This window comes from Thalia democratica, chromosome 5 (assembly GCF_965202585.1).
Source record: "Thalia democratica chromosome 5, ktThaDemo2.hap1.1, whole genome shotgun sequence".
NCBI lineage: Eukaryota > Metazoa > Chordata > Thaliacea > Salpida > Salpidae > Thalia > Thalia democratica.
Genome location: NC_139169.1, coordinates 79,892,007 through 79,914,461, shown reverse-complemented (window position 1 = coordinate 79,914,461; position 22,455 = coordinate 79,892,007). Strand labels below are relative to the sequence as shown.

The following is a 22,455-nucleotide window of genomic DNA, read 5'->3' as shown; positions in this document are numbered from 1 at the left end:
CAGACACTGTTATTATATTCGATAGTGACTGGGTTTGTATATTCAATTAAATATAAATAAACTTAACTCTTATTATATTTGATTCAGGTTTGGTTTGTTTATTTAATTAGATATAATTATTTTAACTGCATACTGTTATTGTATTTAATTGAGTTTGTTTGTTTTGTTTTGAATAAAATTCAAGCTTTGAATTTTAAAAAAATAAGTTTTTATTGGTTTATTCAATTAAGATTCTTTTTTTACCTTCAATTTGTTTTGTATACTAAAACAAATTTTAAATTTTTTAACTATGAATAATATTGTTATAAAACAAAATCTTGCATTTGGTTGCATTTTTTAATGATAAACGTAATTAATTCTCATAACTTATCTTAATCAATTAAGTTTAAAATAAAGTTAACAATTTATTTTTTGTGCTTAGTTTTGTAGCAGTTAAAATTTCAACTTGCAATATGACATCACAATGATTATTTCGCACACAACTGGCGTGCAAAATGCAATCTTTCATTAATTATCCCTCAGCAACTAAGAAAAGCAATTAAACTTTAAATTCACCATTCATCATCATGGCGTTATTAAATTTTACCTTGTGTACTTTCAAACTAACTTTATTTTTTGTAATTCAGTACAATTAGGCAACTATCCTCAATACACGTAATAATTTTGCTTAATTCCAGTAAATAAACAACTTTAAATTTATTTGTTATAAATCATGACAATATTTTTGGATGTGTTATGACGTCACAAGTAAATAACTTTGACGACACAGAATCCGCAGAGCGATAGGCAAATTGAATTAAAAAATTATTTTCTGACTGATTTATTTAATTGCTATTTTTTTTTAGTCTAATTTTTTTAAATAAATTTGAATTGAAATCAAAAATGCAAATATTTTTGACTATGGTTAATTTTGTTATTTAGAAAAATGTTTAAAAAAGTTGTTTGTAACAAATGTAATTTACTTATTATGATGTACCAGTTAATTAAAAACTGAAGTTTGTTAAATAAAGTTATTGTTTAATTAAAAATTTATTTTTTAACTTCATTAGCAAAAAAGTGTTTCCTTTAAAGTTTTACAACATCATAACTAATTAAATTTCTTAGTTTTTCATTATAACAGTTAAAATTTTATAAATTAAAAACCATAAGCTATAATAACTTTTATTATTTTGATTTATTCACGATGTTTACATATATATGTATAAGTGTTTACCAAACCAAAACTGCACATAAAGTATAGCTAACTAGTTATACAAAGCATATGTACATTGTTAAGCTAAATAATTTTAAATATATTCAACCGAACTCACAAAAAAGGTAATCTTAACTTTTTAAAACAAACTCAACATTATTTTGATAGCTGGAAATTATTGACATATATAAAGAGAAGAAAAAATTATTCAGATTCTGTTGTAAAATAGTTTAATTAAAAATTTTGTATTATTATAAGTTTTCAAATCAATGTTGAATATTTTATTACGTTTAAATAAGAGTTTTCAAATTCTGCTTAAATACTTAAATATTAGTTTTTTTTAATTACTCTAAATTAAAAAAAAAACACTTTTAGTCTATATATTTGGACAAAATAGCATATCATTATACAACAAAACATACTTTGGCATTGTAGAAAAAATGTTTTATTATATACTTATACGCATAAAGATGTTTATATACTTATACGCTTAAAAATATGCTTTGGTTTAAGTATGTCAACAGTATTTGATGCATCTCTTTTTGATTGCATTAGTAAGCACATGAATCATTTATTTTTGCATTGTCAAGAAAATGTTTGAAGTTTTTTTATGAATACTTTTTGAAATTGTGTACTTAAACCATATAACAATTTAAACCTCAATACATTTTACAAAATAATTATGCTGAAAAATTTTAAGATAAAAATAATTTAGTCAGATAAAGCTACTTAAGTAAAAGTAACTACGAAAGGTATCAATGTACATTTAACTGTATTAAATACTCTTAACTTTTAAACGAACATATAAAAAACAATTAAACTAATTCATATTTAGATATAAAGTTTTTAATAAGTTACATAATTATATGCACTTAGTACAGTTTTCTTTAAGAATACTTATTTTTTGAAAGTTACCCAATTATGCAAATAATTACTCTTAAGTATAAACTTTTATATCTGCTATTAAATTTACATTTCGATTATCTGTTGTTGGTAATTTTACTCTTATTACTAAAATTGTTTAGTTAAGTTTTTAGCTATTTTATAATACTTACAAAAGAAATGGTTTTGTTTATTTAAAAGTTAAATGCTTTAGCAGCATTTTTAACTATTAAAAAACATAGAGGTAAAAATAATTTGCTAAGGTATTTTAACGGTCATAAGTATCTATTAATTTATTAAGATATTATTGTATGTTGTTTTAAATGCTTCTAAGAGTTATAATACTGTACAATTTTTACATTTGCAGTTTTATGTGTAAAGCAAAACCAATAAAACTTCATTCAAGTAAAAAAAAATGTTTAAGCAAGACCATAGTTATAACTTTTCAGAACTAGTTACCTTGTAGATTGATAAAATTTGATACTTTATAAACTAACTGTAGAACTTATATAAACTTTACTTATATTTTCAATGTAACTACTTAGTTTATTAACTAAAAATAATTCATTACTACTTACTCATTTCAAATTTTACTAATTTATTCATAACAATTTCTACTTTACTTAATTTTTTTTTGTAATGGTCTTTACAATACATTTTATTAACTTCAGGTGCAAGTTTAAACTGTTAGTTTAGTATTTTTTATATAAATTTTAAATATATATACTCAAATTCTTTCAAATAAAATTACACATGAATAAACGTGCTTTGAAAACTACATAACAACCTAATCTAAAAAATTTAATTTTTTATCTAAAAAAACATTAATTGATTAATTAAAACATTAATTTTAAAGATTAAAACATTTTATAATCAAAGTAATATAATAAACCTTTTAATGTTTGTTCATAAGTATTACATGCAAAAAATTTACTTTGGAAACTAATTTTTCTAATGAAATATATTTAAATCTATTCCAAGTTAAAGTCAACTTCAAACAAAATTCATTATAGCTGCTTTATTACGTCACGATGCTTTATAATTTGATAAAACTTGCCCTCATCACAAGGTTTCCGTAGTGTAGCGGTTATCACGTTCGCCTAACACGCGAAAGGTGCCCGGTTCGAGCCCGGGCGGAAACATTTTTGTTAATTTTGAGTTTTTTTTTTTTACTATTTAAGTTAGGTATGACATTGTGTTTACAAAGGTTTTACACTTCATTAAAAACTTAACTAAAGTAAAAAAAGTCTTTGAAAAAATGAGCGTAAATTAGGTTATTAAATACAAACTTTTTACTTTACACCTTTTCTCTTTAATAACACAATAAATAGCTGGTTTTCGTGCACGCTTTGAGAAACAGCTAGTCATTTTCATAAAATAAACTCATATTTTATTTACAGCAAAATTTCAAAGGAGATATTAAAAGTGATTTGATAAAGAGTAAACAAAATAACGGAGAAATTCTGAAAATTTTAAAAGAAACTAGAAATACTACCAGGTAAATATTTTATATTTCTTTTATTATAGATCAAACAAATCTTTGGTTTTTGTTTATATAATATTTTTTTAAATTATTGATATAAATCAGGGTTACCACTTTAACTGGAAACCTGAAAAAATCTGGAATTTGAGAAGTTTTGAAAAAAACCTGGAACTTTAACAATTTTCACATGTTCAGTAGTTAAATTTCAGTTTGACTCAAAAAATCTATTATTAGATAAAAAAAATTGTCATCATCAATTTTTTTTTTATTAAAAAAGCATTTAAAGTAGCTTTACAGTATCTTTTGAATTTTTTATACTAATTAACACAGTTTCTTACCTTAAACTTAACTTTAGACTAAAAATAGACCCAAAAATGTGTGCTTTTAAAAACCTGGAAGAAATTTGGAAAACTTGGAAAAAAAATGGAAAAAATGAGTAGCAACCCTGTAAAAATAAACTCTTCGTAGATGCATAAAGTGACTAAAATTAGTAATTCTGTTCATAAACAACAAAAATTTTACAAATAATTTTAATTTTGTTATTTATAACCATAAAAATTAAACACAAAAGCTATCACTAGTTTTAATTTAAAATATAACTTATGTGCTAGTTAAAAAAAGTTTGAGCTTTTTGTTGTCATAAAAAATTTTTGTACTTAAGTTTTGTCAAATTACTTTAAACACAAAAAGGAATTTGAATAAAATCATTGCAGTAAAAAAAGTACTAGTACTAGTCTGTTTAATTGCATATTACAGTTTGTTTTTTTATTCTCTGTTTTAAATAGTTAAAATTGTTTAAAAACTGATTGTTATTTCATTTACTTTTTAGTTTTCTATTTCATATTTTTAAACTTAATTTAACACTTTTGGATGCACAGGTTTTTAGCTAAAAACGTTTTTGAGGTTATTCACATTAAAGGCTAGTTTGAAATATTTGGTGTTTGAACAACTAGCATTTACTTACTAAATTTCATTGTTGTGTAAATTCTATATATAAATACAACTGTAATTACGGGTTTAATAGGTTCCATAGTGTAGCGGTTATCACGTCTGCTTTACACGCAGAAGGTCGCGGGTTCGAGCCCCGCTGGAACCTTTTTTTAATAATTTTAGTGTTGTAACTTTCTCTAATAGTATTTCCACACTTGATTACGAGTAAATTTATACAAAACTTATTAAAAAAATTGAGTTTTAGTTATTTCAATATTTGACATCACCAAGTTTAATATTTTTTGGAAACTAATTCACATACAAATTTTGCCCCTTTTCACTACTCATTAAAACTTCTGTTCTCACTTTAAGAAAAAAAATTAAAATTTGCAAATGTATAAAGTAAAACCCGTCTGTTTTACTAATAATTTACTCATTCATTTATACATACAAGTAAAAACTGCATGTAAATAATCAAGTTAACAAAAAACAAAGCGCTGCGAGCAGGATTTGAACCTACGCGGGGAAACCCCAATGGATTTCAAGTCCATCGCCTTAACCACTCGGCCATCGCAGCTGCTGTCATGGTGATGATAAAAGCGTTTATAAAAAGGTTTAAGTACCTTGAAATGTGGTAGTCGACATGGAAGCTTGACTAAATAATTCAACAATTATTTGCAAGTTCAAGTAAATTTTACGACTTTTAGTTTCCACCGACATATTTATCTAAAAAAATTTGAAAATAATTTTGTTGGATATTTCCCAAAGTTTTACAAGTTTTTCTATTAATTAATTTATTTAGAGAGTATTGTTCAGTGAAGTTAATTTTAAATTTTTTTCAAACAGAATCGCCACGTCATCTCGTGACTTCATATGCGAACAAAAACTTCAAAGGATGCTCGACAGGACAGACATGATGACGTCACAATTGGATCAAAGTGACCTCACAACGTTCGCGTCACCGGAAAACCGAATCATGACGTCACAAAAGGATGATTTCGTCGTTTTCGAAATTATATCGGGTCAACAGGCGACTTCGATTCACGTTGATGACGTCCTAAAGCAAATTCCTGTTATTGCGTAATAATTAAAATTATATATTTTTATATTATATGTAACTTAAAATCTTGAAGATTTTTATTTTTCAACTTTTGTACAATTGACATGCTTAAAATTTTAAAGAGTTTTTTGTAACTGAATTTAAAAACAATTTCCAAATAAACCTTGAAATTTTTTTTTAAACCTTTTTTTATCTTTTAAGTTTCATATTGTTTCATCTCTAAAGTATTATAGATTTATTTATTTGTTTATTTTTTAGTACTATAATGAAATTTTATTCATAGTAGACAGTTTTCATTTTGTTTTGTTTATGAAGTATGGTCTACATTTTTAAGAAGTTTATTTGTTTTAATTACATTTTTACTTACATTATTTTAATTCTAATCAATGAATTTCAATTTCTCCTTGTTTTATATTCGAAAAATTTAATGGCAAATAAACTATAACCTCAATTGAGTTTTCATTTATGAGTAAAAAAGTCATTAAACTAAAATAATTTAGCTTGTATAAACTTAATTAAGCTAATTAATTGTTTATTACTTTAAATTTTTGTTTCAAATTAGCTTAAAAGAATTGATTTTTTTTTTTAAATTTTTTAGATTAATTTTTTTGTGACAATTGTAGCAGTCAACGTCGTTCTTTGGTTACAAAGGGTTCCCAAAAAACCTGAGATTTGACAATTTAGGCTAAAAAACCTGGAATTTTATACAGAATCACTTAAAAACCTGAAATTTTAGACAATTTTTGCATGTTAAGTTGTAAAATTTCAATTTAACTCGAAAAATCTATAATATAGATAAATAATTTTTGTCATCATCAATTTTTTTTTCTAAAAACTTATTTAAAGTACTTTACAGCATTAGGTTTCCCAAAGTGGGCCATTACATGATTTAGGAGGCCATGTGCAACAAAGGGGGGGGGGGCATGTCCAGTTAAGAAGCCACAGGGGGCAATAAGGTCATTATTTGAAACTTACACTAGATATTCTGGAGTTGTTGATGAAGAGTACAAAAAAAAGGTTTAAGGTGCTTTTAATGGTAGTTTCTTGAGTAATCTTGTTGAAGGGTGCCATAGCTTTTTTAATTTCTTTAAAGGTGGCCATTTGAAAAATAGTTTCAAAACCGTGCTTTACAGTATCTTTTTAATGTTGTCATACTACTTAACACTGTTTTTAAACTTAGCTTAAATAGACTAAAAAACATGTAGTTTTAAATTTTTAAATTTTTTAATGAAATTTTTTCTAAAAGTTTTGGCAACCCTATTTACAACTCTAAACAAAAAAAATATAATCATTTTTTTACAATGCTTTTTTTAAATATTAAGGAGTTTTAAACTATTGTTAGCTAAACTTCCATTACAGATATTTAAACTTTATAATTGCTAGTAAATTTGCACTCAAAGAATGTGCTGTAATTCCAATTAAAACTTTTGAAGTTTTTTCTATAGTAATCCACATACGGGAACGGGACAAATATGCACGAAGAGACTTTTGCCAAAGAGGACATTTTTTCAGGAAGACTTTTGCACGAGAGTAAAAAAGAACTAAAAAGATAAATAAAATAAATTATTACCGACCGAGGGTTAGGGGTAACAGTGATAGTAAAAATAAATAAGAAAAAAATAATGTAAAGTATTAAGAAAAAACTAGAAAAGAATCACTTACCGACCGATGGTTAGGGGTAAGAGTAATAGATTTTTTTTTTTTGAATACCTAACAAAAAATATTAATCAAAAAAAAAGAAGTAATTCATAAAAAACAAAAATAGATACCGACCGAGGGTTAAGGATGTTAGTGAAAGTAAAAAAAAAATTAATAAATATGTAAAACAAATTAATTTTTTTTCAACCCGTGCAAATTTGACCTTTGTGCAAAAGTGTCCCTTTGTGCAAGCGTCTTCGTGCATATTTGATACTTAGTGCAAAAGTGTCTCTTCGTGCATATTTGACTGCTACCCTATGCATGCACCAGAATACGAAGATTTAAAATGGCTTTAAGTGAGCTATATTCAGTTTAAAAAAAAAATAATGGATAACTTGTGTTTTCTTTGAAACATTTTCAACTTTTAAGTAGACTCGATCTTGAACGTTTGTAGAAAAATATTGGAGAAGTTAAATATTGCTAAAACTTTGTACACTAATAATACAATTTCAAAAATTCCTAGAAGTCGTCTGAAAAATATAAAGGCTCACAAAGTGTTTTTGGCTAATGTGAATATAGTCTATTTAGTCCTGGACAAGACGTTAAAAGGTATCCATGGTGTGCGACTCGATAACCGAAAGGTTTTTTGTACACCAGGTCCTAGGACTAAGTACTTTTTGCGCTTTTTTGTCGCTCAATAAACTTTAACAGAACAATAGCAAAATGGAAAAATTGAAAATTTATTGCTGCGTTTTTGAGAATACAGTATGAATAAAGCTTTTTATTGATAATTAGATAGTTTCTCAAGAGTATAACCGTAAAAGTCAAACATAAAAACTATTGTAATTTGATAAATAAAAGACAACAAGGTTGGACTTTCAGTCTACAAAAAATAATATACACTACAATTCTGGAATAAAGATACTGTAAAATAAACATCTTTGTATTATACTTCATATGTATGTTTAACTTGTGATAAATGCGGGTAGATTTAAATTTTGCACGAAGAGTCACTTTTGCACGGGTTGAGTTTGTTTTTATTTTTATTATGACTGTTACCATCTGTCTGTAACTTTTTTTAAATTTTTTTTTTTTACTCTCGTGCAAAAATGACCCATTGTGCAAAAGTGACCCTTTGTACAGAGTGTTCTTGTTCAAAAATGTCTTCTAACATACTTGACCAGTCTCCAATAAGTGTTAAGAATTGTTTCTGTATTATTTAAATTTTATTAAATTTTTGAGTCTTTATTTTTATAACTATACGAACAAATACCCATATATATCATGTAGTTTTTTTTTCTATTCAACTCCTTTTTATAAAGGTAAAACAATTATTTTATTAGCTTTATTTTTACTTTTTATCAAAAACTACTTAGCCGCAAGTTTTTTAAAGTAAGTACATTAATTTTTCCTGCAGTTTAATTTTTTACAATAAAAAACAACATATACTAAACTCTTATTAGATTATATTTTAAATACTTGTTTTAACAGTTATTGAAACCATAAATCTGTAAAATAAACACTAAGAGTATTAATTTTCAAATTCTTTGTTAGGTAATAAGCATAGTTGCCAGAATTTTTCTGCTATTTTTGCCCTCATTCAACTTGTATTGGAAAATTGACATATACAGATTTTTAACCGTTAAGTATCGCCCAAGAGCTAAGTTTGGTTTTTTTTTAATTTCAGTAAATGAATTAGTCTACAACTAAAACACTATACTATAGTGCTATTCTTATTAACTTTCAGTTTACGGAAAATAACTTCTTTATAGTAAAATACTAAAAGAATAATTCTTGCAAACTTAAAGTACAAATTCCGGTATCATTCTTTAGCTGATTTGAAAGTTGCTTGCAGTTTTTTGTTCATACTTAAAATTTTCAAATGCAGAAGTCTATCAGTTAGGTTCGTGTTTTTTGAGTTCGCACAGTCGCTTAAATTTGCAAAATTTGAGTTCGCACTGCTGTTTAAGTTTGGATTTTAAATTTAAAATAATTGCTTAGTATGTAACTTTTTCAATTTTAAGTTAAGTGAATTTGAGTTTAACATAAGCTTCAAAATATTACTTTTAATTGAGTAATTTTTTTCTAATGTATTTAAATAAATATATAAAAACATAACAATAAAATTCCTAATTACTTTTACTTAAAACTGTTTTATAAATATTATTATTCAAAAAGTCTTAACTTCTTATCATTACTATTTTTTATTAATACCTATGATTACTTATTCATTTCAATTAAGAAAATAATCCCTAATGACAAGATTAAATTAAAACTAGTTTAGTTTTAGTATAAATGTGCTCGATCAAAAGTATGATATCAATTTCTTGCTGATACAAAGTAAAACAAGTTCACAAAAAAGTAAGAAAAATATATTTTCTATTAATTATTTTAGAGTTAGTTGAGTGATAAAGACTTAACTAAAAAAAAAGTGAGTCATTTAAATTCTTTAACAAAAATTTTAAAACAGGTTATTTTTATAAAAGGCTTTAGAAAATTTTTAGTATATAATAAAACCTGTATATTCAAGTCCGCAACTGGATAATAATAAACAAATTGTTCTTATTACCATCTTCCAAAAATTAGTGTCTAGAAATCCGAAACTTTAGTGCGTTTAAAGAAGCTTAAGAGCTAATTTCTAATTTAAAACAACAGATATGCCTGTTAACGCGAAGTTAAAGGTTTTTTGTTTAGCCAAAATTGAACAGTTATAAAGTAAGAAAAAAAAAATGTAAAGAATTAGTACCAAAAATATTTTACATAAAAACGCTTTGTTTATTTTTTTGTAGTTTTTTTTACCTTTTTTCACTTAATTTAATTATTTTTATAATGTTTTCGGTTGTTCTGCAAAAATTTGAAACCAAATAAGGGAAAGAATTATTTTTGCATTTATTTTAGTCCTTAGCCTGGTGAACATTCAAACTTTTTAAAAATGTGGCAGCCTGAACCAAATGACTCTAACATTCTAAAACTATTTCTACAATCCTTCCCTTGAAGAAACTTGAAAAATAATAACCCAGTTACTATAACAACCTTTTATTTTTATCCCCTTTACTGGTCATTGCCCAATGCCAACTTTGGAAAACACTGATATAAATGTATAAATCAACAACTAAACTTGATTTAGTAGGTAGGTATTATCAGCAAATAGTTGTAATATAACTTAACAACTTTTTATTAGTTTTAACATTTCATTAAAAATTTAGCCACACAGACCTATAGAAAACAATTGGAAGGTTGTGAATAATACTCTGTGATTGAAATTTTACAGTAACATAATATAGGAGAATATAATAACCTCTAGAATGTTCTGTAAGAATGGAGAAGTTTCTATTAAAAGAATAAAATAAAGAGAGAAGTAAGAGCTCTTGAAATCAGTAGAGCGATAAGTCTGATGAAATTCATAATCAGTATTAATTTTTTAATTAGTTTGAAAATCTTGAGCTACATTAAAGTTGAGATACTGAAAAAAAAAGTGCTTATTTTCAGTGTAAGTTATTAGCAAAGCAACTTAATCTTGTTTTTAATTAAAGCACTGAAACAAACCAAATTTAATCATTTAGCTTAAACAATAAGTTTGTTTAACAAAATATAACAAACCCTGAAATATTTTTTCATTAGCAATTAAAGTTTAAAATTTAGTAATCTACACCATAAAAAAAACTTGTATAATTAATTCACAAGTGCTTATTTTCTGTGTGTGTTCTTAAAAAAACATTATTTTTTTTTGGCACAAAAATAAACTAAATTAATATTTCAGCTCAAACAATAAGCTTATTTGATACAAATTTCAAAAACCATCAAGATTTTTTTGCAATTAAAGTTTAGAGTTAATAAATTACACCATAAAAAAGATAAGTTTTTAGTGTAATTAAGTATAATTTGGAGCTTATATTTTGAGGTTGCTTATTTTAGTTGTTTTTCAAAGTGAGCACAGAGAATGTTTTAGTGAGTGTGCACAATATTATGCACCTATTAAAGTTCTTATTAAATTAATTATTTTTAACTCGTGGTAAATAAGGAAAAACAAAAAAGTAGGATAAATTTTATTTGCAGAAAACAAGATTTAGAAAAAACTTATTTCTTACCTGATTTTTTTTTGACAGAGTTTTAAACTTTGTTTAGCTACTTTTTCTTTACTTAATTTTAATAGAAATTGTTTAGTTGTGATATTTTTAGTTTTTAGTATATACTAAAAGTTTTCTAATTCAATATAATTTTGTTTAAAAAAAGTTGTGACATTTTTACAGTTTAAAACATTTATCTACAATAAAAGGATGAAACAATTTGCTTTAAGTAGTGTTAAACTTAATAATAAAAGTATAAAAAATAATTTAAATTCAAAATCAGAATTATAGTAGATCATTATAGATGGGTCATTTTTATTATTATAGTTTTTATTTTAAATTTATTTTGGTAATTAAGACTTAAAAAAAATTTAATATCCTTAGTAAGTTGGAACCTTGACAAAAAGTATTAGATTTTAATAAATTATAATTATTTGTTCTGTTTTATAAAAGATAAACTATTAATCAGGCCTAATAATGTTAGTTCTACAAAAACAATCTACACAATTGGAATTATTATGAAGAAAAAGTTTTATTTTTGTTAAATTAACACTATTTGTTCTGTTTTATATAACAAAAATATCAAACAGGCCCAATAGTGCTGATTTAATATTACCTACCTACAAAATTTGAATCAATTGAAGAAAAAGTTTCATTTTTGTGAACTAACACTATTTGGTCTGTTTTACATAATAAAATTATTAAATAGGCCCAATAGTGCTAATTTAATAAAAACTGTCTACAATGTTAGAATTATTATGAAGAAAATAAACTTATTTATTAAGTTTACATTATTTTGTCTGTTTTATAAATTAAAGTTATCAAACATACCCAATAATAATAATTTAATAAAAAAAAACTACAGAATTGAAATTATTATAAAGAAAATTAACTTTTTTATTAAGTTTACATTATTTTGTCTGTTTTATAAAATAAAGTTATCAAACAGGCCCAATAATGTTAATTTAATAAAAACAATCTACAAAATTGGAATTGTTATAAATAAAATAAATACTTTTATTAAGTTTACATTATTTGGTCTGTTTTATATAATTAAAGTTATCAAACATACCCAATAATGTTAATTTAATAAAAACAATCTACAGAATTGAAATTATTATGGAGAAAATTAACTTTTTTGTTAAGTTTACATTATTTGGTCTGTTTTATATAATTAAAGTTATCAAACATACCCAATAATGTTAATTTAATAAAAACAATCTACAGAATTGAAATTATTATGGAGAAAATTAACTTTTTTGTTAAGTTTACATTATTTGGTCTGTTTTATAAAATAAAGTAATCAAACAGGCCCAATAATGTTAATTTAATAAAAACAATCTACAAAATTGGAATTTTTATAAAAAAAATAAATATTTTTATTAAGTTTACATTATTTGGTATGTTTTATAAAATAGAGTTATCAAACATACCCAATAATGCTAATTCAATAAAAACTAGTGATGTACCGGACTCACTATCCGGGTCCGGGTCCGGCCGGATATTGCCATTTTTGTCTGATATCCGGATCCGGCCGGACTCTAATTTGAAAAAAAAGTCCGGATCCGGTTCCGGCCGGATTCTAATTTGAAAAAAAAGTCCGGATCCGGTTCCGGCCGGATTCTAATTTGAAAAAAAAGTCCGGATCCGGTTCCGGCCGGATTCTAATTTGAAAAAAAAGTCCGGACCCGGATCTAGTTAGTAAAAAAGAGCATACTGAAAATTAATAAGAGTCATTTTCGTCAGTTAAAATTAAACACCTACCGTGATTGGCTCATTTTGTACATGTGACTAATTTACATTTGTTTACATTTAAACCAATAATAAACATTTCATGAAATGCATCTCTTTACATATGTTGTAAAATTGAAAACTTTGGAATGAATACTTGCATTATTTATTGTTTAAAATTGAGCTCAGAGAATATTTAGAGTTAATACGGTTGAATGTACGAGCCAATGAGAATCATATGACGAAATGTTTCAAACTAAATACTGATGCAACAAAACATCAGAACATGACAGGCAGTTTATATGTAAGCAGTTAGTTAGTTTGGTGTGTAGCTTGAAGCAACAAAATATCTTGAACGTTTTTGTGAATGCTTATTGTAAGTAGTGTTTTGTCTTAAAAGTGAATATTTCAACAGGTGTTTAATTGTTTAATTATTTAAGCCAAGTTTATAGTTTAATAGTTTATTAAAATTTTTACAGTTTCTTGTTTACTAAAAGTTTTATTTGATTTTTAGTTTTTTGTTTAAAGTTTTTCGATATAGATTTAAATAGCTTCCAGTTTTTAAAGTGTTTCCAAAGTAATTAATAATTTTGTATATGCTAGTATTTCTTGTTGTGTTTTATATAAAAGATTCATCACTCAAAACTGTCGTGTCTGATTATAGAAAGTAGTCTCAGTTAGAATTTAGTATTTGTTAGATATTAATTAAATAAGGTAGGATTTAATTATGATGGGTAGTACTAATAAGTTAAGTGTACCACAATCAGTCCACAACTTTACTACCAAATTGTCAACCTTTGCTAGCTGTTCTACTGATTATTAGATTAAAGTAATTTTTCAGTTTTTAAAAACCTCATTCTGACACAGGCTTGTTTATACTCCCTCTAGCTAGTTTTAATGACTTAAACAGTGGCAACCCTGCTAGTTTGAAAATTTTTGGGAATTTTAGAAAATCTTGGACTGCCTCAGGCTAGTTTAGTTTTTTATAAAAACTCAGGCTAGTTTTCTTTTAGATTTTGAATGAGTTTGAGCTGATCCAGTTTTCAATATTTTGTAATTTTCTAATGTATTTTGTTCAAGAATTTGATTTCAGATTTTTAATTGTAAATAACACCTAAATTTGTAAACCTTGAGGCTAGCTGTTCTACTTATTATTAGATTAAAGTTCTTTTTTTTCAGTTTTTAAAAACCTCATTCTGACTCAGGCTAGTTTATTCTAGTGATGTACCGGACTTACTATCCGGGTCCGGCCGGATATTGCCATTTTTGTCTGATATCTGGATCCGGCTGGATTCTAATTTGAAAAAAAAGTCCGGATTCGGTTCCGGCCGGACTCTAATTTGAAAAAAAAGTCCGGGTCCGGTTCCAGCCGGATTCTAATTTGAAAAAAAAGTCCGGATCCGGTTCCGGCCGGATTCTAGTTTAAAAAAAAGTCCGGATCCGGGTCCGGTACATCACTAATAAAAACAATCTACAGAATTGAAATTATTATGAAGAAAATTAACTTTTTTGTTAAGTTTACATTATTTGGTCTGTTTTATATAATAAAGTAATCAAACAGGCCCAATAATGTTAATTTAATAAAAACAATCTACAAAATTGGAATTGTTATAAATCAAATAAATATTTTTATTAAGTTTACATTATTTTGTCTGTTTTATAAAATAAAGTTATCAAACATACCCAATAGTGTTAATTTAATAAAAACAGTATACAATGCTGGAATTATTATAAAAAAAATTAAATTATTTAATAATTTTACCTTATTTGGTCTGTTTTGTAAAATAAAGTTATCAAACAGGCCCAATAGTGTTAATTTAATAAAAGCAATCTACAAAGTTCGAAGAACTTATAAAAAAGTAAACTTTTTTATTAATGTTTACATTTTTTGGTCTGTTTTATAAAATGAAGTTATCAAATAGACCCAATAATGTTAATTTAATAAAAACTATCCACAAAATTAGAATTATTATAAAGAAAATAAACATTTTTGTTAAGTTTACATTATTTCGTCTATTTTATAAAATAAAGTTATCAAACAGGCCAGGGGCGTGTCTGGACTTTTTTCAAAGGGGGTTCACAATTTTTTTGTTCTTAATTTGCCGGTTAAGTACGCATTTCTTAGGTATGCACTGTCAGTTAAGTACGCAATATTTAGCCGAAAAGCTCTGTGTTTAGAATGCTTTTTTCTGCCTAGAAAAAAACATATAAGCAGCAGAGACGTGTCTAGACTTTTTTTTGTTCAAAAGCGAAGTATTATGTTTGGTAGATATAAATAAATACTTTAGAAATTTTCATGAATGTCTATCATATAATTGACTAAAGTTTTCTTATCTACATAATTATTTTTTACTTTCAGAAATTAAAAAATAATAGTTAAACGGAAAGCAAAATATTGATAAGTAATAAAATTCTTTTAATTTTAGTAAAACAATTAAAGGATGTACATTAGGTCATTTATTAATGAAAATGCAGAAACCCGCATTAAAAAGTGAAACATGAATAACGAAAATATTCATTAACACAATACTGAACACGAGAACTAATCAAAATTAGAAACTATAGTGTCTTAAACTTAGCGAAAAATATTTAATGATATGTAAATAAATCATTAATTAAACATAAATTCTAGTTAAAATAATTAGCTAAACATCAGATTTAATTCAAAAGTTAGTTATAATTTTGAAAACGAAATATATAGTGAAAGTTTCCAAAATTAAAAGTGAGACCAATTAAGTTGGATTAACATTCAAAATTAGTTTTTTAAACAATTTTGATTGGCTTATTTTGTATCAAAAGTTTCATTTTTCGTATGTGCATCTTTTTGAATTATAACATTTTTATACAGTTTTTACTTTTTTTTTACATAAAATCTTTTAAAAATAGATCATAATAGATTAAAATTATTTAAAAATTTAGCAAAAAAGCACAGCTAAATCTACTTAAATATGTAAAATATCCGATTAGATAATGTTTTAATTGAATAATTTAAGCTTTTTTTTCTTATACTTTTTTTTTATAGGGTTCACAGAAAACAGGAAACGAGTTAAAACACGTCCCTGAAACAGACCCAATAATATTAATTTAATAAAACAAATCTACAAAGTTGGAATTATTATGAAGAACGTTAACTCTTTATTAAGTTTACATTATTTGGTCTGTTTTATCAAATAAAGTTATCAAACAGGCCCAATAATGCTAATTTAATAAAAACAATCTACAAAATTTGAATTTTTATGAAGAAAAGAAAAATAAATTTTGGTTATGTTTACACTATTTTATCTGCTTTATAAAACATAAACTATCAAACAGGCCCAAAAATTCTAATTTAATAAAACCTATTCTCGAAATTTAGATAAATAAGAACTTAACATTTTTTTTTAAGTTTCCACATTTGGTCTGTTTAAAAAAATAAATTATGTACAAATTCATAAAGTAAAAGAAGAAAATTAATTCTATTATATTTAAATATTTTTTTAAAGTTCCACCATTATGTAGTTATCGTATTTCTTAAAATAATATATTAGAACTTATCAAGAATAATCAGACGCATGAACGTTTTTAAAATAGGCAAAGTAGAATATTGTTTAAAAAGCACAATACAAGTTTTCATACTAAAAAAGTTTTGACATTCTTTAAATTATTCTGCTGAGTAATGTTACCTTCAATTTAGTCTCTTTAGCTAAAAACTATACAAATTAAATTAAATAAGAACAAAAAAAATATGTAATTGTTGCAGTATATTTCAAACATAGTTTCAATAAAAAAATTAAACTTTGCAAAAAACTGTTGAAAAATTAAAATTGGAATTTTAACTTAATAACTTTCTCCAAACTAAATAAAATAATTGAAGATTTTAAACCTGTTTAGAAAATATGTATTAATATGAAACAAATGTAATTAACATGCATATATAGTTTTAATATTGGCCAGTTTTGCTTTCTATGTCCATTAATGCTTAATAAACAAATAATAAAATATTTCATTCCTTTGCAAGTTTAAGAAATCCTTTCATGAACTAAAGCTTTAAATTTGTAATTGATATCACCATATCTCCTTTCAATAAATCAAATTACTCAAATAGTAATCATATTAATGGATGTAACAAGATCATGAAGTATTACTCTGTAAAATAAAATTTATATCCGTTTTTTGCAAGGGAAGTGATAAATTTTTGAGTATTTGCTAAGATTTTATATTTTCGACACCAATTTTTGATGTTAGGACTTGAACCTCTAAATATAAATTTTCATTGAAACAGTGTTTTTTTTAATAATTAAATAAAAACATACTTTTTATTTACTTAGTGTGTATACATTACTTAATTATTGTTTTAAATAAAATAAAATTTAAACTGTTGCTTATTGTATAATCCAATGTTTGTTCTTTTAAAACGGGTATCATTTAATGAGATTATTGTTTTTGTTTAATATTTTGAGAGAAATAAGTTTTTATATTTAACTACAAACTCTAGAAATTTATATTTTGTAATTTTTTAACTAACAAAATAAGTATTTGAAAAATTATGATTAATTAAGTTGGTTTTTTTGACCACTTAAGCATAATGCTGATAATTATTTGTTTTTACATAAGTTTTTTAATTACAATAACATGTTGGACTGTGAGTTGCATTTAAATCTTAGGCCCTTTAAAAAAACTTTTCAACAGTTTAAATATTATATCCTTGAATAAGAAGTTTTAATTTGTTTCAAAATAGTTACTTGCTTTTTTATACGTTTTAGAATAGAGCCGAAAAACTTTTATAGTTGTCTGGTCATGTTTACTAGAAAATGTCTTTTTCCGGACTTTTTGAAAGAGATTTTTGTAGGATGCGTACATTTAAAATATTATGCTATGATAATGATAATGCCCGCTATCAGCTAGGATCGGTTTTTCGTAACTTTGCATAGAGAATAAAGTTAAATGATAATTTTAAATTAAAAATGCACAGTGATGCAATGAACAAAATAAACAGATAATAAAAAAAATACTTATAAGTAAAAATAAAAATGAATAAAGTTCATTCTGCTTCTCATTTCTTCATCTTCTTCAAGTATTCTTTCCTTTTATTCGGTCTTTTGTGTACAGTAGATCTATATTTGGCAAGTAGATCTCTGTTTTGCAAGCAACCCTTATTCATCAGCAAGCATTTTAGGTCGTATTTGAATACGTCCTTAAAGTCTAGTTTACGTCTGCCTCGGTTACGTCTGCCAACTCGCCATACAACAGAGACTTTGGGATTCGCTCAGCCCCCATCTTCAGAATATTTTCCAGTCAGCGAAACTATTATGCTATAAAATAAAAGAAAAAAATTACAACCAAAGTTACTAAAAATATATAACAGAATGCATTTCATTTTTTTTAAATTTATTTAAGTACTTTCAAGTAGGACTCGTCAGAAATTGTTTCCTACTGGATTGGAATGAATACAAATTGAAGTAAAATTATACTGCAGTTTAAAGTTTTAAGATATAAATGACGTAATAATCAAATTTTAAAATTAAATAAGTGCTAATGTTAAACAAATTTGGCATACTAATAAAACTCGGTAGAATTAAAACAATCTAAATAAAGAAGCGATAAAAATTTAAAATTAAAACTATGCTTAAAAATAAAGTTTAACAAGAAACTAATTACTTTAAAATTACTAATATAAGGATTTAAAAAGTCTAGTCTGGTAAACGAACTTTTTCTGCTTACATAAACTGGGCCTTAAAGATTGAATACATAAGGCTTCCAGAATATGCAATTGAAAAGAGTTCTCCGCTCTCACTAAGACTGAAAAATTGTCCTGTTGTAATTTTTAACACACTCAGGATTGTCCAACAAATGTTGCCCAATCGCCGAGAAGTATTTTTTAGTTGGTTTCTCAGAACGACCATCAAACCACTTTTTCAAGACTTTCGGAACATGTTGATCGATTCTTACATGAAACCTTTGAGATGTTTTTCCCACGTAGTCACTACCACAGTGACAACTAAATTTATAGATGATGTTACTTTTTTCATGGGTGGGAGAAACATCTTTGTAAATTCCATTTAGAGGTCGATCAGTATACAAAACTGTTCTTAAATGAATAGAGCTGAAAACTTGGCTTATTTCCTCTGAAATTTTCTTAGAAAACCTCTCAGAAATATTTCCAAGGTAAGGAAGTTTTAAGTATACTGGAACTACACTTCTGAGGGCCAATCATTTTTAAAGCTGTTGAACTTCTAGCTCTTGTTATAACTTTCGAAACTAAGTTACCTGGATAAACAAGCGAAAGAAAAGTGTTTTGAAGTGTTTTCAACTCGCCTTCAAGAAAGCAAGGAGAACAAAGTCTGGTGAAACGTTTCAAAGTTGTAAAACTTATTTTATCAAATAAGCCCTACTGTCCTGTTTTTTTTTTACACAGTCCTGGATATGGCGTTAAACTGTTCTGGTGTATGATATGATAACCGGAAGGTTTTTTGTGCACCAGGTCCTTGGACCAAACCTTTTGAGCGTATTTTTTTGTCGTTCAATAAACATTATACAATAGCTCATGCAATACACAAAGATTTTTAAGTTCTATTTTAGGGGATTTTTATTTTTATTTATACTTATTGTTTATAGTTATCTTATTTACAGCAAAGTACAAATTTCAAGTGATATTTTGTCTTAGGAATGAACAAAAGTCAGTTTTTTAGGTCAAAATGGCAAATTTTCTAATTTGTCAGTTTAAGTTTACTGAATTCCTCAATTTTGAGGTTTAAAATGGTAAAAAAATTTCAAAAATTGCTTTAAAATTGACAGAAATTGCAAAATTTTCTTATAAATTTTACTTACAAAATCATTAAATTCCAAAGTCTTCAAATATTCTTTTTTTTAAGGTAACAAAACATCTCAAACTCCGTCCCAGCAATGATAAACGTTTTTTGGGGCTTTAATTCAAATATAGTAATATAATAATAAAATTTATCAAAAAAAAAAACTTTATAAAGTCAGACTAAAATTGAAGAATTTTCATAGAAACATGTTGAAGTATCACCCTATTTAAGAAGTAGTTGTTGTATGTAATATTTTTAGCATTGATGATCTGTGGCAAGGACATTTCCATAGTGAAACTTTGATATATACACATTTTAAAAAAATTTTAAAAAAGAGCCATTCACTTGTTTATTAATTATAGTTACTATTACATTAAATTTGTTGTTTTCTTTAGTTTTGTTTGTTTTTGTAAATTTTACTTAAGTATTTTCTGTAATATCATGGCAGTTTTTTTAGTATACATCATGATATAATTTTTTATAGTTTTATTAATATTAATTACAAATGTTAAAATATAATACAATTATTCGTTTGCAGAATTAGTTATTATTTAGTTTGAGTATTTTAATTAAAATTATTTGCCATTAGTTTACTTCACATTTGTGACACTTGAAGATTAATTGCAAAGAAGAAAATGAATTCCTAGTTCACTGCAAATTATTTTATAATTAAGTTTACAATATTTGTTTATATAACTTACTATTACAATTAACTTTTGCTGAAGTACACATTCTGAACACAGCAGCTACTTAATAGAAAGTTTGTAGCTAAGAATTATTAGTCTAAATAAAAAGAAACTTGACAGAAAGTTTTTTTTTGGTTCAAAAATGTTTACTGAATAACCAGTGTGTAGTTGTCAAAATGCATGTACTCAAAATATGTACTTATCAAAATGGCATTTTATTAAGTTGGTTTTTTGTGAGGTGGGACAAAAAGACTGCCAAAGAATATATTGGCCTACAAAATTGGTTTTCTATAGATGCATGTGTTTAAAAAGGTTGGTGTTTGTTGAACTAAGACATCAAGAAAAGGTAAAGAGCCATCAGCTTCATGCTCATAAGTGAACTTAAATGAAGGATGTAAGTTGGAGATTTGGTCAAACAAATCATTCACATTGTAGTCTGTCTTGTAAGAAATAAAAATATTGTCAACATATCTAAAATAGTTTAGAGGTTATTCTATATTCGTAAATAAAATGGACTCAAAATAGCCAACAAATATATTTGCTAACAGGACCCAAGGGACTGCCCATCGCAACACCGTCAACTTGTCTATAGATGTAATTATTGAAACTAAATTCTACGTTCTTAGCTGCCATATAAAGCAAACTCTGGCATATCTCTTTTAGAAACATTGGTGGATTTAAATTTGAATTATAAAGCTCGTTTACACATATGTTTATGGTTTCATCTAAAAATACATTTTTGAAAAGACTTTTTATATTGAAAGAACACATTTGGTCAGATAAACAGGGGGTTATTACGTAGATTGTCAACAAAATTAAAGGAATCTTTTACGCAAAATTTGGAAAATTTGTTAGAAACTTGACTTAAGATTGGAATTAAAAGTTTTGCTATTTTATATTGGAAAGAATTTATCATATCTAAGATAGGTCTGCATGGAAGGCCTATTTTATGCATCTTTGGAAGTCCATAAAGTTTAGGGCATTGGGATCCAGTTGGTCTAATAGACTCATAAACATCTTGGAAAGTAATACCTTTAACATACCAGCTTCTGAGTTTCTTTTGAAAAGCTTTCTGAATTTTAACAGTTGAGTCAGCTTTTTTAACTGGGCCTAGCTTAATAAATTTAGGTTTGTCATCTAAAATAGCATTCATTTTGTTTATATAATCGTCCTTATTTAAAATAAAAAAAGAAGGAGGATTATATATTAAGAAACCTTTATTTATGGATGTCTAACAAAACACTTTTTATTTAAAAAAAAATATTTGAGTACTTTCAAGTAAGTTTTGTCAAAGATTCTATCTTACTAAATTAAACTAAACTAAGATAAAATTATAATATAATTATAAGGTTAGAGTTGAAAGTTATAAAGCAACTTAATAAACAAGAGTAAACATAAACTAAATGCTAATACTAATGAACTTTGCTGTACTAACAAAACTTGTTAGAATAAACTCAAATTAAAATAAATCAGCAATAAAAAAAAAAAACAATCTAGACTTTTTTTTAAATTAAGCAACCAATTACTTAAAGATTATTTAAGATAAGGATTTAAAAAGTCTAGTTTGATATACAAACTTTTTCTGCTTACATAAACTGGGCCTTATAGATTGAATGCATAAGGCTTTCAAAATATGTAGCTGAAAAAAGTTCTCCGCTCACACTAAAACTGAAAAGTTCTCCTTCACGCTAATGATTATCCAACAAATGTTGTCCAATTGCAGAGAAGTATTTTTTCGCAGGGTTTCTCCAAACAACCATCAAACCAACTTTTCAAGATTTTTGGAACATGCTGATCGATTTTTACGTGAAACCTTTGAGATATTTTTATCACCTAGTCACTACCATAGTGACAACAAAATTTATAGATAATGTTACTTTCTTCCTGGGTGCAGAAACATCTTTGTAAATTCCACTTAGAGGTAGATCAGTATACAAAACTGTTCTTAAACGAACAGAGCCAAAGACCATGTTTACTTTCTCAAAAGTTTTCTCAGAA

At 25.6% G+C, this 22,455-nt stretch overlaps 3 non-coding genes across 3 annotated transcripts; 2 read left to right on the top strand and 1 right to left on the bottom strand.

Moving 5' to 3' along the window:
* Nucleotides 1-3,143: 3,143 nt before the first annotated feature.
* Trnav-aac (transfer RNA valine (anticodon AAC)) lies at nt 3,144-3,216 on the top strand. The gene has a single exon. It is a non-coding gene; the product is annotated as a tRNA-Val (tRNA).
* Nucleotides 3,217-4,580: 1,364 nt separating this feature from the next.
* On the top strand, nt 4,581-4,653 carry Trnav-uac (transfer RNA valine (anticodon UAC)). The gene has a single exon. It is a non-coding gene; the product is annotated as a tRNA-Val (tRNA).
* A 329-nt stretch (nt 4,654-4,982) lies between these two features.
* On the bottom strand, nt 4,983-5,064 carry Trnas-uga (transfer RNA serine (anticodon UGA)). The gene has a single exon. It is a non-coding gene; the product is annotated as a tRNA-Ser (tRNA).
* Between the last annotated feature and the right edge of the window lie 17,391 nt (nt 5,065-22,455).